The following is a 15,915-nucleotide window of genomic DNA, read 5'->3' as shown; positions in this document are numbered from 1 at the left end:
TACTTTGTGATGTCACAAAGTCACCCCGTGATGTCACTGTCTGTTCTGTGATGTCACAGCCTGTTCTGTGATTTTACTCAGACACGCAGTGATGCCACAACCCACTCTCTGATGTCACAGAGACACCCTCCATGATGGTAGAGTCTGCAGTATGTCCTCAAACTCTATGATGTCATAACCACCTCTGTGATGTCACAACCCCCTCAGTGATGTCACACAACCCTCTCTGTGATGTCATACTGCCACTCTGTAATGTCACTGCACACACTTTGATCTCCCAGCCTGCTCTCTGAAGTCATACAGCCATGCCATGATGTCACAGCTTGCTCTGTGATGTCACAGAGACCCCTCTATGATGCTCTTGCTGCTCAATGACCTCACACAATAAACTCTGTGATGTCATAGCCCAATCTGTGACCTCACACAACAAACTCTGTGCTGTCACACAGGCCCTTGCTGACATCACAGCTGCTCTGTGCCTCTATGACACAGCCACAGAGGTGCCGCTGTGACACAGCCCCCTCGGGGACATCCCACAGCCCCTGCCAGTGCTGAGCCCCTGTGAGCTCTGTCTGTGCCCTGCTGGTGTCCCTGAGGTGCCCTGGTCGTGCCCCAGCCCTGCTGGGCTGTGCACAGGAGTTGCTCCTGGCCAGAGCTGTCTCTCTGCAGCACTGCCCTTGCCAGGAGCTGCCTCTGGGCCAGAAGCCTGGCCCAGCTCAGCAGCACAGACACAGCACAAGGACTTGAATGACCCTCTGGGGCTTTTTATGCTGTTTGCATCTGACTCATCAGTCCCTCAGAGTGTGCTCAAAACCTTCTCAAAAAATAAAGTCAGATTAAAACACAGAAGTTTTTTTAAAGGGTTCATGGGTCCGATTGAAGGACAGCACTGAGAAAGTGTCCCCAGATTGCAGGTAGGGCGGAACACTGGTGGCAGTGATGAGAGGTGGGGACATCTGTTGGGGAAGATGAAACAGGAAAGCCTTATAAATATGACTGTCTGGCAAAAGATTCTGAGAATGTAGAAACTATAAGCAAGATTGAAATGAAAGCAAGCTTTGAGATACCTTCATTACTGAACAACTGGAAAACAATGGTGTGGCCAGCTGAAGGTAATCCCCTTTTGATGAAACAATACCCTCTGATTGCAGACAGGTGCAAGGGTCAGAGCAGACCCTGCTAGTTTAGCAGAAGGGGCCCAAAGAGTAGTTTTTAGGGTTTAAAATGTAACAGAGTATGGTAATTATTCTTATAGGCGGTATGTAAATATTATAATATTTGTATCTTGTATTAGATTGGTTAGTGAGGATTAGAATATTCAACACAGAAGATTTATTGTATTATAATGGGAACCTCGCTCTCTCATCCTCTTTACCATGATCCTGCCTTCTCTCTCTTTACTACTCTCTTTACTTCTCTCAGGCCTGCTCCGAGCTGCAGCTGGCAGCTCCAAGCAGGGCCCCTGCACCCACGCCCGTTGCAATGAGCCGCAAGTTCCACGACCTGGCTTCAGACATCTCTTGTATCCATCCGTCCTGACCGTCCTATCCCCCGCCACTCCTACAGACAACGAAGAGAAGGGTGTCTCTGATGCTGAGCAAACCTACACCTCTGTCCCTGCAGGCTGTCGTCATCCCCCTCTGTCCCACCTGGCTGGCCCCTTCCTCTGCTGACAGCTCTGCCTCCTGCCTGCCTCCGCCTGGCCACACAAAGCCTTGGGCTGCTCCAGGCTTCTGCTGGGTGCTGTGTTGCACCACAGCCCTGCCCTGGGAGGGAAATTCCTTTCTGCTAGTGCCCAGTCTGGGCCTCCCCAGCTGCCCTTGCTGCCATTATTTCCTTCTCATGCCTATATCCTCTATGAAGAAAAGCTCCAGCCTCTCTGAAACCACCCTTCAGCCCCTCCCAGGCTACTCCTGTGCTGTCCTCAGTCTCCACCCTACTGAGCCCAGAGCCCGCAGACTCTACCTGCTGGTAATGTGATAAGGCCTCTAAAGCCCATCTTGGGAGACTTCTGGGTACTCTCCAAGGTCTGTGAAAATGGAAAAATAGTGGTCAAAGGTATTTTCACCCCAGTCTTCCATTGGCAGAACAAGGGTCCATATGTCTAAAGTGAATGAGGCTGGATTTACATTTGTTAGAAGGAGGAAATATTTTACAATGATGAGAGTGGAACAAAACTGCAACTGTTTTTCCACAGAAGTGGATGCCCCACCCCAGGAATTGTCCAGGAGCAGAAGCTTTGTGCAACCTGACATAGCGAAACCCCATCCCCTTCCAAGGGTGGAATTCCTTTTGTGCAGGTTCTCTGCTGTGCTGGGTGACCTCACAAGGCTTCTGGCCAGAATGTCTGCTGAGGGCAGCCAGGCTGCTGCAGTGGCAGTGACCTCACAGCCATCACCATGGCAGCCCTGTTCCCTGGGCCTCGTTCTCCCCTTTCCTCTGCCCCTGCCTTGTCTCTCCTGGCATGAAGAGTTTTGCCATTAATATCTTGTCCTCAAGGTGCTGGGGCCAATTGCTTCCCAGTCAGGCTCCTGGAGCACAAGTGACTTTTCAGAGCCCAGGCAGAAAGGAGCCCTGAAGCAGCAGCACTGCAGTGGCCACCGGGCTGGGTTGCCAAGGGTGGCTTCTGGCCATGCCCTGCAAGCAGCTGCTGCTGCCAAGGTGCCTTTGGTGCCTCAGGCTCTGCCTGGCACAGCCCCAAGCACCGCACTCTGCACTTGTGCCCGAGGCCTTCCCTGTGTTGGGGCTGGCCTGGGGCTTTTCCTGCAGCAGGACCTGCCCTGCTCATGGCACAGGAAAGGCAGTTCCTGCTGGAGCTGGGGGCTCTGCCTGCAATGGGCTACAACAACTCCAGCAAGGCCCCGGTGACTTCAAAATTGCTTCCTAGAGCAGAATATTCTAAATGTTAGAGCTCCTATGCTGTGGAGGAAAGAACTCTGAGCAAGATCTTTCTGTCTAATCATAATCAGAATCAATCAGAGCTTTATTTCTAGAAATCTGTCTGGTATTCCATCATTAATCCTGAGGGACAAGTTGCATTAAAGTTCATTTCCACCTGTCCAAACTTTTACACGTTTGACAAAGTCAGGGGCAGGGATTGGATCCAGCCACTCCCAGTCTCTTGTCTACTAGAATGAATTTTAGAAGTCTAGGGGTTCTGCAGGTTACTGGGGTTCTGGGTGGCTGCTGGGTGTCATTTCTTCACCTCATGACTCAGCAGGAGTTTCTGCAGTGAAGAAACAAAAGCTTTTGCCTGAAGCTCCCACTCTGCTCATGACAGGAACCCCTGGGAGTGTCTGGGACATTCCAGCTCTTTGGCAGCCTGGGGTCTCCTGGCATGTCACCATGGAGCTCCTTTGAGTGCCTGTGACAGATCAGTGCCTTTGCAGCCCAAGATCCCTGGGATGTCACCATGGAGTGGCTGTGACTGCGTCTGACCACAGGGCTCTTTACCATCCCCAGAAAGCCCTGGGAAGTCTCCATGGAGCCCCTGTCTCTGTGTATGACATTCCAGCTCTTGAACAGCCTGGAGATTCTTGGAATGTCCCCATGGAACTCCTCTGAGTGCCTGTGGCAACTTGGTTCCTTAGAAGGCAGCCATCACCAGGCTCCACTGCAATGGTCAGTTTCCATGGCAACCATCACCAGCCTCTCTGTTGTTATGGTCAGTCCCCTGGCAGCTTCATGGAGATCCCATGGCAGGGGTGGTTGCCATGGACACCAGCTCAGGCTTGGAGCCCGAGTCCGTTGCCATGGCAGCCATTTGCAGTGCCATTCCCAGGGTAATGGGATCCCACAGACCTGGCTGAGTTGGGACCCATCAGGATCCTCGAGTCCAACTGCTGGCCCTGCACAGGACACCCCAACAATCCCAGCCTGGGCCTGGCAGCACTGTCCAAATGCTGCTGGAGCTCAAAAAGCCCTCCAGCTGGGACCCTTCCCTGGGGAGCCTGGGCAGTGCCCGAGCAATGTCCGGGGAAAAACCTTTTTTCTGAGATCCAACCTAAGGCTGCCCCGACTCAGCTGCAGCCGTTCCCTCCAGTCCTGTCTCTGGGCACCAGAGGGAAGAGGTTCCCACAGCCCCTGCCAGGGGCTCACTCCAAAGGCTATTGCCATGGCCACCAGGGCTGGGACCAGCTGGGATGCTTGGTCTCCAAGGGCTGGGGTTTAGGAATGGGATTCCCCAATTTCCTGTTCCCACTAAAACCGAGCTGTTGCTCACTGCCCTCTTGACTCCCATGGAAAGCACAAAAGACAAAGATACTGGGCTGAGATAAGAACAATTTACTGGGAACAGCAACCAGATAGGGAACAAACAGGAACAGCAATAACACTGATAACAGAAGGGATAAAAAAACTATTTGCTGGGAAAACTACAACACCACAGACTGTCTCTTCCCAGCCACATCCTCCCTCCTGCCTGGAAAGGACAGCCTTCTCCTCTGGGGAGAGAGAGAGTCCCTTTCCTGCACCTGGCAATGACCTGGGGTGGAACTGAATGTAATGACACAGCCATGGCCAGACCATCATATTTTGGACCCACATCATGTCATTGACGAGGGCAGGAAAAGGGACATGTGTCTTCCCAGCATGGATGACAAAGAACATGGGTCACCAGGATTCTTCCCAATGTGGCTCCTCCAATGGGGAATGAAACTGGAGCAGTGCACAAAGCTCTTCCTGCAGTCAGGGCATTTGCAGGGCTTCCCTTACTGGTGCCTCCGTACGTGTTCGGTCAAATGAGAGCTCCGGGTGAAGCTCTTTCCACACTTGCAGCACTCGTAGGGCCTCTCCCCAGTGTGGATGCGCCGGTGGGTGACGAGGTGGGAGTTTTGCTTGAAGCCTTTCCCGCAGTCGGGGCAGCGGAAGGGCCTCTCCTCAGTGTGAATCCGCTCATGCAGGAGGAGATGGGAGCTGGTCTGAAACCTCTTCCCACACTCAAAACACTCGTAGGGTCTCTCCCTGGCATGGATGCGTTGGTGGATGACAAGGTGTGAGTTTTGCTTAAAGCCCTTCCCACAGTCGGGGCAGCGGAAGGGCCTCTCCTCTGTGTGAATCCGCTGGTGCAGGATGAGATGAGAGCTGATTCGAAACGTCTTCTGACACTCAGGACACTCATAGGGCCGTTCTCCGGTGTGGATCCTCTGGTGGACACTGAGGTCAGAGCTGCAGCTAAAGCCCTTCCCACACTCCCCACACTTGTAGGGCCATTCCCCAGAGTGGATCATCTGGTGGCGCATCAGGTGATTTCTCCGGCTGAAGCTCTTCCCACACTCCAAGCACTTGCAGGGCTTCTCCCCATCGTGAAGCTGCTCATGGTCCACCACCTCTGAGCACTGGCTGATGCTCTGTCTCTGTCCACCTTCCTGGCATGGGGTGGGTCTTTGCTCCTCAGAGCATCCTGGGCTGGGTTTGGAGCCCCTCCTCCTGCGGGACCTCTGGGGCTTTTCCTCCCCAATGGATTCCTGCACAGTAGAGCTGCTCAGAATGGCCTCTTCCATGAGGTTCTGTGTTGGGGATTTGTCCTCTCTGGTCTCCATCCTCAGCTTCTTTTCTGGAGGAGGAAGGACAAGGACAAAATGGGATTTGCCTCTCTGCCACAGGGAAGGGGAAGGACATCCCCCCAATGCATCCCCATCAGGACGGCGTTGGCAGAGGGGTTGTCCAGCAGCTGGGGGCCATGCTGGGTTGGGAGATGGAGCAGGGGAGAGGGGGAAAGGGGCACAGACTTCCTCCTCACTGGCCTTGGTGTCCTGGAGCATTGTCTTGGTTTGAAACAACAGGTGTCTGCTAAGGAAGGCAAGAGCCTCCCTTGAAATGGAAAATGCAAACCTTCCCCCTCCAAATTATTATAATTTTGAACTTAAGGGTGTCCCAGGCAAAAAATACGGAGTAGGAAGAACAGTTATTGACTAGAAAAAATGTTAAAAATAAAAATGCAGTTGTACAAAAAAACCCCACTCACCACGTCAGAATATGTTGTGCCACCCTGTGGGTCAGGGTGCTGGTAGCAGTCCTATTCAATCGTGGCTTCAGAGCTCCTGCAGTGACAGATGTGGTTCTGTTGGGATCCTCTAGAAGGGTGGAGTTTTCCTCTGAAGGTCCAGTGGTGGTGGTGTTTGGCCTCGTGTTTCTCTGGGAAGTCTGTGGAGAAGAAATCTGCTTCTTTGAGAATCTAGTTGGAAAAAGCTGGCTGTGGTGTGCCAAGACAGCTTATATCCAGGTAGGATAGCTTGGCTCCTCCCCCTGGATGGAGCATCTCACAATGGCATGATGGAATTTTTATCAGTCATGCCCTGACATTCAATGGGCCATTAAGAGAAGATCTTTCCCAGAGGGAGGATTGGTTGTAGAAGAGATAAAGAACACTGCTCAATTAACAGATGATACCTGCCCCACTTCTAACAGATGGGAATTGATGACACACCCCCAGCTACATCCCACAACCAGGAATCTTTGTCTTCTTCACAGCCTTCTCCTCGATGCCACCAACAATTGGGAATGGAAAATCCTGGTTTGAGGAGAACAAGGGCTGAGTACACGGAGATTGAAGGTCCCTCTGCCCAAGTCCATCTCTAGAAGTCACCAGCCATCTGGGCTCCATAAAACCTCCCAAACACCAAGATTCAGCCCTGAAAATACCTCCCAGGCGTTCCCTGTCTCTGGTCTCTGCCCTCTGGTGTTCAAGAGTTGCCCTCTGTCCCAGTTGCTGCGGGTCACGCTTGTATTGGGGGTCCCCTTGTGAGAGTCTGGCTGAAATATCCTTCAATTTGCCTCACAGCTGTCATTGAGAGACCACTGAGAAGACCCCCCCTGTCTAAAATCTTTGGATTTGTAGGAGAAAGTTACACCAAGGCTCTGAGGCCTGAGTGCATTGCTAAGTTATTGTTTTCACAGGTGTGTTTTCTGCATGCTATACTGAGCCCAATGAGAAGAAGGGGGCACTGTGCCCTTTTTTTGCAACAATAGCCTCGGAAGCTGTCCCACGTCTTGGCCTGTCTGGACTTCTCCTGAGTTTTGGCTGGTCCCCCACAGAAGACCCCTCTTGCTTGGTGGCAACCACCGTGACAGACAAACTGAGATGACAGAAGCCTCTCCACCTGAGAAAAAACCTGAGACATGAAATCCCCATGTGAAAAGGCCTCCCTGGCACTCCCCAAAGACTGAGACTGAAGACCCCAGCCCGGGGGAGCTGCATGGGGGTAGGCAAGCTGACCAAAGCAAGATGGATGCTGCAGGTGCGGGCATTGGACCACGAAAACAATGGCCCTTGCCCACTGAGATATGGACTGTGTGTACCCTTTTCCAAATACCATTCTTTTTACAATAGATTCAGTTTCTAAATAATCCCCCTTCCCCCCATTGACAAGTGAATAATTGGAGCCAAGATGGACTGCATCTCTGAGATCTCCCCAGTGTAACAGGCAGATCCTCGACTGGACTGGACCCAACGACTTCGTCTCTACGTTTGGTAGCTATATTCTCCTCTTTCTCTCTCTCTCTCTCTCTTTCTCTATCTTTTTCTCTCTCTTAATCCCTCAAACGCATTTTGCTGTGGTCATTCAATAAAGGTGCATTTGTTTTGATCATAATTGCAAACCCCCTTGTACCGTGTTGGTTTTTGCACCCTGAGATCCCTTACGAACCATCACAAAACCCACCCGTAGGGACGGATCGTGACACCCCTTTCTACTTGGTCCCTGCTCTCCCCAGGCTACTGCCAGTCCCAAGAATCAAAAAGTTCCCCCTTTTCCATTTCCCCATTAAGGGATGCTGGGGGGGTTTTGGGATCCTAGGGTACCTTCTCTCCTTATTCTCTGCTTTGGGGTGCAGGGGATCCAAGGAGTCCCCTCTGCCCCTCTCCAGGCTGTTGCCCCCTCTCTGGGTCCCCACTTTGGGCTCCTGGGGACACAGAGCTCTGCTCCTCCAGGCTGCCTCTGCTGGCAGCCACCTCCTGGATCCCTCAGTGTTTTCCACTCAGCTTTGGAGTTCTATATTTTCCAAACATCCCCCCCAAAGCAATCCAACCCAGACACCCCCCAGGATACCTGGGCCAAGCTCCCCCTCCCCGGTCACCTGCGGGATGGGGGCTTGATGATCCCATGGGTGGGGGCTGCAAATTCAGGAAGTGCTTGACCTTGTGGTTCTTTCTGCTTTCTCTGATCCTTGTTGGTCTCTCTTCTTCCTCTTCGGCCCGCTCCTCCTCTTCCATCCCTTCTCCACATCCTCCCTAAGCCCACCTCCTTCTCCTATTTTCATCCCTTCTGGCTTTCCTTCTTCTTTCCTCCTCCTCCTCCCCCAGGAGCAGTGACACCCTCCGTGCCCTGTTCCAAAGCCCTCGCAGCCCGCGGGAGGACTGGGGATGGAGCTGGGACAGGTTGGAGCAGGGCTCTCGTCTGTTCCCACCCGCTGGGGGCAGGGGGAACCCGACCTGGGGAAAAGGAGAGGCAAACTGGGGAAACTGGGGGCTGCACATCCAAACTGGGGCTTGCTGGGGACCCTGGCTGGGGACTTCCAGCCCTTGGGGCTCTATTCAGGACATCCAGGAGGGGCAAATTCCGGGAGGGCTGGGTGATCCCAGGAGTGGCATCACCGGGAGGGATTGGGCTGTACTGGGATCCTACTGGGATCATATGGGCAGTGACTGGGATTGTACTGACATCATACTGGGATCATCCTGGGAGCAGCTGGACCCAGGCCAGGGGAGACTGTGATCACAATGAGGTTAATCAGATCATACTGGGATCATACCGAGATCAGAGTGGGCTCATACTGGGACTGAGGAGGAGCCCATGGAGTGCAATTGAGACCTTGTTGGAGGCAAATGGGATATACTGGATGCAAGTGGGATCATGCTCCATGTGACCAGGAGTAGCTGTGAGCAACTGGGATCATGCCAGGAGCAAGTGGGAGAAACTGGGAGTGACTGGGTACACGCTGGGGGTCATTGGAAGCAACTGGGCTTCTACTGGGATGAAATGGAATCATGCTGGAAGTGACTGGGAATATGCTGGAAGGAACTGGGATACACTGGGAAAGACTGGGAGAGACTGGAACAAAAGTCAGGGTGAAAGGGAGCGAGTGGAACCATGTGGGGCACAACTGGTTCATACTGGCAGCAACTGGGACCACACTAGTATAGCATATGGCAGAGATAATTCATGCTATATATGTGTATAAAATACTGTAAAATCCAAGTTATGGCTTTGACCACCCTGGCGGGAGCAGAGTCTTATTTCTATTCAATTAGTTCCTGGACAACGTTAAGATAATATCAAGTCTATTAACGTATGAATGAAACCTTCCCGGGCCATGATTGCTGACTTCCCTGAAATGTCTAAGGCACTCACGAGGACCTGCACCTGGGAAGATTGGTCGGCGCCACTCTGCTACATGTGAATGCAGGCTCTTCCAAAGAATTCAGACAACCATCCAGACATCTGGACTGACTTTTGCATATTTCTGCACATGTAAAGCCCCAGCTCTAGATGTGAAGGGACACAAAGGAACACTCGGTCATTTCTGCCTCAGGCAGAATAAACTGTATATAAGCTAGCTGCATGAAGCAGTCCGGGTGAACCACTGGGGAGACGCTGACACTTTGTTGGTCGGATCTCAGTTCACCCAGCGACGACACCTGGGGTTGACACTGCCTTAGATGTGGTGGTTTTTCAAAATTCTATTTTTGTTAACAATCTAATAAATCCTTGTTAAAATTTATTATAAATTTGGCTGCCGATTTGATCATTTACAACACTAGGATCATCTCTGGATCATACTGGGAGTGACTGGATTAACACTGGCAGTGTCTGAGAGTGACTGGGAACACACCATGCACATCATCCCGAGACTGAGGGTGACTGGGAGCAACTGGGCCCACTCTGGGAGCACGCTGGGAGCAAACGGCATCATAGTGGCACTGACTGGCTTGATGTAGCTGGAGGCAACTGGGACCATACGGGGAGTGATTGAAAGTAACTGGGATTATGCTGGGACCATACTGGGAGTGCAGGCATGTGACAAGGATCATACTGATACATAAAATTTCAGTAGTCAATACAAATTTTATTTCTATACCTTTTATTTGAGGAAGGCGAACAAGCAGTGCTGGATGGCCTGGGAGTCACTGCTCACTCACAGCACACACCACTTACAAATTCAGTGAAGTATATAGACTGTTTTTAAGCCTACAAAGCATTTTCCAATGTGCTTGGTTAGTACAAATTAGTAAATATCAATTAGCTGGAATCAGCAATTTCATAATCTTTCCAGGTGCTTGTTGCTTTCCTGTCCTTCTTGTGCTCGTCTGGAGGGAGGCCCCTTTACTGGCATCTGCTACATGATTTTGTTAAGCTTTATATTATACAGAAGCATTTAGTCGCATTGCAGTCCCCATAGCTTTACCACAACTTCCTCTATTTTATTCTAAGCATCAGTCATCTTGCTACCTCATCTCTTTGCTTTACCATCCTTCCCCTATTTCCAAGCTTTATTTGGCTATAGAAAGTTTCAAAACCCTTCTTTGTGTCTATCCCGAGGAATGCATCCATTTTCGACTCAGCAGATACAAGCATTTGCTGATTCCATTGCTGATTGACACAAATCACAAAAACATTTTTCACAATATTGTGCACCAAATTGCTGATGTGGGAATCTACTTCCCTTTCCTGTAGGGCATGTAGAATGTGCTGCTGGCTTACGGTGGCAAAAGCCTTGGCGATGTCCACAAATACAACACCCAGGGGTTTCTGTTCTCCTTTTGCTGACCGAATTATGGTTTACAGGAGTTTCAGGTTTTCAGAGCATCCCATCGCTCTTATGCTCTTGCCCCTCAACCCTCTTTGCCTTGGGTTGAGGGGCAAGCCTCGGTCGGTTTGGCTGTTAAAATCCTGGAGAACAGTCTTAGCAAGATGGAACTGATCGGGATGGTTCTCCAGTTGTTAATGTCCTTTAGGCGCTTGTGGGAGCTCAGCACATCACTCCTGATGTCCAGAGCTACCGAGAGAACCCTTGGGGGGCTCGGGAGCCCTGGAATGTTGCCAAAAGCACTTGGTGGCTTGATTTTGATCCATCTAGAGATGTGCCACCGATGTATGAGGAAATGGAACATGCGAGAGCCACTCAGGTGTAAATGGTGAAGGGAAGATATTATTATAGGGTGAATTACAAATTTTGGGGTTTCGGTACAGGGGGGTGGTAGAGACAAGATGGAGGAATCAGGGTGTGCCACCAGGCTTTTCCTTCTTCTTCCTGTCTTCCATCTTCTGGGGTGGTGTTGGCACCTGTGGATTGGTCTGGGATGAGGGTGTACTTAATGACGAAGATAATAGGTATTGGGGAAAAAATGTAAATATGACATACGTAGTTTTTGTTATAAAAGATACGGCCGCCTTAGGGGTGGGCAGAGTGCCTTTGGCTGCCGTGTTGGTCAGATCCTTCAGGCAGGGAAAAGGACTTTTTAGATAAGAGATAATAAACAAACTGAAGACCGAAAAAACCTGGCGTCCAGTCTCATCCTTTGAAGCCCAGCGTGCAAGAACCATCCTAAGCGTGTCTGGGGGCAGAGACAGACAGCCGATCCCCCAGACCTGGCGGTCCCTGGGTGGGCCACAGAGGTGGGCCACAAAGGTGGGCCACAGAGCTGGGCTGCAAGGGCAGTGCTGCAAGGCCATCAAGAACTGCGGCTAAGCAAGCAGTCTCGCTGGCGGGCAGCTCCCTGAGTTGGACGGGTTCCCAGGAGACCACTGATAACTCCTTGGGAAAACAGCCAGAGGGATCCGAAGGAACAGCGGCCAAAAAGGACATCGCACTCTACCTCTGCCGAAGAAAAATCGTACCAGAACAGCCCGGACCGGGATTGGAAAGGCGCCTCCGACCCCATCTCCTGTGACCTGCTGGACAGAGACCGGGAGCCTTCGGACTGCTCTGACGACGTGAATTCGGTAAGAAGGTCAAAAATTAAGAACATGGGGAAAACATACTCCCAGGAACAAATAGAGGTTTTGTCCGCACTACAAAGTGTGGCTGAGGCAAACACAAAGGGAATTTCTAAGAAAGCACTCAAAGATTTATTGATGTGGGTGAGACTTAATTACCCACATCTGGAAACCCGTGTGTTATTCGAAACGGGTTTCTGGCAAGAAGTTAATAGACATGTTTATCTTTTGGCTACGAAGGGTGATGGAAAGGCCTTGAAGTTACTGTCTCCAGCAAGGATCATGTTAGAGGCAATTATGGCAAGATCCCGAAGTAGAGCTAAAAGGTCATTAACTGTGAATCCCACAGGGGCGGGGGGAGGAGAGCAAAGCTCAAAGCAGAGATTGTCTCTGGTCCCGACCAGCCCTGGAGAAATAGCTCCCGATGAAAGGGAGCGGGAAATAGCTCCCGATGAGAGGGAGCGGGAAATAGCTCCCGATGAGAGGGAGTGGCAAATAGCTTTACCGCCTTCTATCCCTCTACCCCGAAAGCCCAGGAAGCCTCCAAAACGCCCTGAAACCCCAGAAACAGCGGGGAGTTCGGGTTCCGATTTGGACGCAAATACGGTCCTTACCCCAGATGAATTAGGATTTTCATCTAGCGAACTGGAGGGGCAAGAACGCCCTGTAGGGGCAGACCCCCCCATCTCGCAAAAACAGCAGGGGAAAGGGACGGGAAAAGCGTCCAAATCGAAAAGGGGGGGCGAACGGGGACCGGAGGGGGAGGGGGGATTGCTCTCTCGCGGCGAGCGTGGCTGCGCGGCGGCGGCGGCGGCGAGCGGCGGGGGGAGCGCGGAGGCAGTGGGGGACGCGAGTTTCGGCGCGGGGGCTGTGAGCGCGACACCGACAGCGGCAGCCTCAGCTGGCGCAGTGCCAAAGACGCGCGCGCAGGGCGGGACCCGCGGGACGTCCGGGAAGGGCTCTCAAAATACAGCGTCCACGTCAGACGCGGGCAACGGGCGAGGAGCAACTGCAGAGCTCCAAGCGGCACCCGTAGGTAGACGTAGGATACGCGTGATGATGCAGGACCCGGAAGTCGAGCCGCGGCGGTCCGCTCGGATTGCGCTGCGCACGCAGGCACAGGCGGGGCAGGGGTTGTACGCGCGAGCAGGGGGCGTGAATACAGCGTCAGAGGAGGAGGAGAGGGAGTCAGGGACAGATACAGGGGAGGAGTCATCAGAGGCGGAGCGGGACGAGGACAGTGACGTCAGCTCAGGGGAGACAGGGGGCATTCCCGAACCCGCGCATGCGCAGAGAGTGCGGAAGGAGCGCGGTCGGGGGCGAGCCCGATCCCCTGTGACGTTGCGGGCGAGGAGGGGCCGCGCGCGGGGTTCCACATCCCGGGGCTCCACCCTCTCTCCAGTTCCGGCTTCCCCGACCCCAAACCCTGCGATTCAAACCTCTCCCAGTCCTGAGGGACGTTCATGTGTTCAGGCTTCATTGTTGGCTCATTCAAAACCCGTGCGAGCTCGGTCCCAAAAGTCAGAAACGCTGCATTCAGCCGAAGCGGCTGAGGAGCCGATCGAGTCCGGGACGCCATTACGGCCGTCCAGGCGGGCCACAGCGCCACCTAGTGGCGGGAACACCACAGTGCAGGACATGCCAGACCCGGTCGGTCGCGTCACAGCGCCATCTCGTGGCAAAACGATAACAATGCAGCAGTTTTTTCCAACAACATACAAAAGGAAAACAGCGACAAAGAAGGAAAAAGCAACGCAGCAAACAGATTTTCAGTCAACTCCAGAGCTCCAAGAATTAGAAGACACATCATCAGAAGCGGAAGAAGAAGAAGAAGAAGGAGAAGACATGATACAAATCACAGCTTCAGAGGGAACTCCAGCATGGATGTTTACAATGGCAGAAGCAGCAAAAGGCTTTCTGCAATCATTTGATACAGTGAAGAAAAAGAAGAAGAAGTCACGAGAATTTGAAATTCCTTTTCCGGATTTGGGAGCGAGGCCAAAAACCTCCAGTCGAAGAATGTGGACCGAGGAATCACCAATGACTTCCAGGGTTCCACTGTGCAACCTGTTGCCATCAGAACTACCAGAAGAGGAATTCCCAGAGGAAGAAGAAAGGCAACCGAAGAGACCAATAGATTGGAAAAATATCAGAAAGGAGTTGTCCAAGGAGAAGGGTTTGTTAAGAGGATCAGGAGATCTGACGATGCCAGTGACGTATGATGCACAGGGACAGAACCCAAGGTGGGAAAGGCTGGGTCACGACGTGGTCAAAGATTTAGCAAAGGCCATTCAAAGCAACGGCTTGAACTCACGGTACTTCAAACAACTGCTGAAGGGGACATTCGACAATTATGAATTTACACCTTACGACATCCGAAGCCTTGTGTCAATTATCCTCACGGACACGGAGAATCTCATCTGGGACAGAAGATGGCGACGATACCTCGAAGGATTGAGGAACAGTTATCAAGGTGGACCAAATGCGAACCTCACTGTAGCACAGTTGGCAGGGGATCCTCCAAATGACAACCCAGCGGAACAAGCAGCACGACTTCCGAGGCAAGTGCTGAATGACATCAAAGAAGCAGCGCGAAGAGCGATCCTGCAGATTCCACCAGCAGGAGTTCCAGATACCCCATTCGCATCCATCAAGCAAGGTCCCACAGAATCATTTTCATCATATATAGATCGACTCTCACAAGCTGTGGATCGACAAGTGGTAGATGAACAGGTAAAGCAGCCACTCATGGAAAGTTTAGCCTACGGCGGTGCCAACCCGGATTGCCAACGGGTCATCTCAGCAATGCCAGGACGGCCATCCTTGGCAGAGATGGTGGAGGCTTGCAGCAAAGTGGGAACGCCACAGCATGTTGCGTCGATCGTGAGGGACGAGTTGAAAGGAGAGTGGGAAGAACAGATAAAGAGACAGCTGGAAGGACATCTAGCAAAACAGTCAGAGGAGAAGACGCTGGAAAAGATGCTCCAACAACAGAAGAGCGAAATAATGAACGAAATTCATGCAGTCATCAAAAAGAACAACCCATTGGGAGGACAGTGTTACAGGTGTGGAGCATTTGGGCACATGAGGAAGAATTGTCCACAAGCGAACATACAAGTGCAAGCACCAAAGCTGCAAAAACCAATCTGCGCACGGTGCAGAAAAGGAAGACATGCTGTGAATGAATGTTACTCCCAGATGGACGTGGACGGAAATCCTCTACCGCGTCCGGGAAACGCCAGAATCAGCGCGAACAATCGCCAGCGCGCGACGACACAAGTGATGGCGATGGCCCAAGAGCAGACAGGGCAATCATCGGAGAACGCCAGGCAAATGCACTCAGCAAAGTCCTCAGCCGATTCCCCAGCGACCCAGACCTCCTCCCACCAGGGGCACAGTGCACATTGGCAGCTTCCAAATTAGTGTGTTTCTTGGACGAGAGTCACGCAGAGATACCCACAGGTATCTGCGGGGATTCACACAAGAAGCAAGATTTTTTGATAGTGGGATTGGACAGAAGTAGTACCCTTGGACTCATTGTTTATCCGTCTGTTGTCTCAGCAGACAAAAACACGGAACTGACAGTTTTGGCAAAAGCTCTCCGTCCACCATTGACCGTGGCGGAAAACACCCAAGTCGCAAGGGCTTTCGCCTTGCCACCACACGCCATCAAACAGGTCATGTCGATTTTCGACGAGGAAGGGTTTCCACTGAAGGAACATGTTGAGATACATGCTACATGGATAAAGCACATAGGCCGAGATCGACCCACGCTCACTTGTCAACTGACTTGTGGAGACAGAACGATAGAGGTCAGAGGAATGTTGGACACCGGGGCAGACGTCACAGTAATATCCTACATCTTTTGGCCCCGTGATTGGAGCTTGATTGCACCCTTGGGGACTCTCTCAGGCATAGGGGGAGCTTCTCTTTGTCTGCAAAGTGAAAATTCCATCGTTGTCACCGGACCAGGAGACAA

At 52.0% G+C, this 15,915-nt stretch overlaps 1 pseudogene; it reads right to left on the bottom strand.

The window, feature by feature from the left end:
• Positions 1-15,915, bottom strand: part of LOC132334705 (zinc finger protein 850-like) — a 1,130,993-nt pseudogene that overhangs the window by 734,229 nt on the left and 380,849 nt on the right.

Source organism: Haemorhous mexicanus, chromosome 16, assembly GCF_027477595.1.
Source record: "Haemorhous mexicanus isolate bHaeMex1 chromosome 16, bHaeMex1.pri, whole genome shotgun sequence".
NCBI lineage: Eukaryota > Metazoa > Chordata > Aves > Passeriformes > Fringillidae > Haemorhous > Haemorhous mexicanus.
The sequence above is the reverse complement of the archived record's forward strand: the minus strand, read 5'-3'. Positions and strand labels throughout refer to the sequence as shown.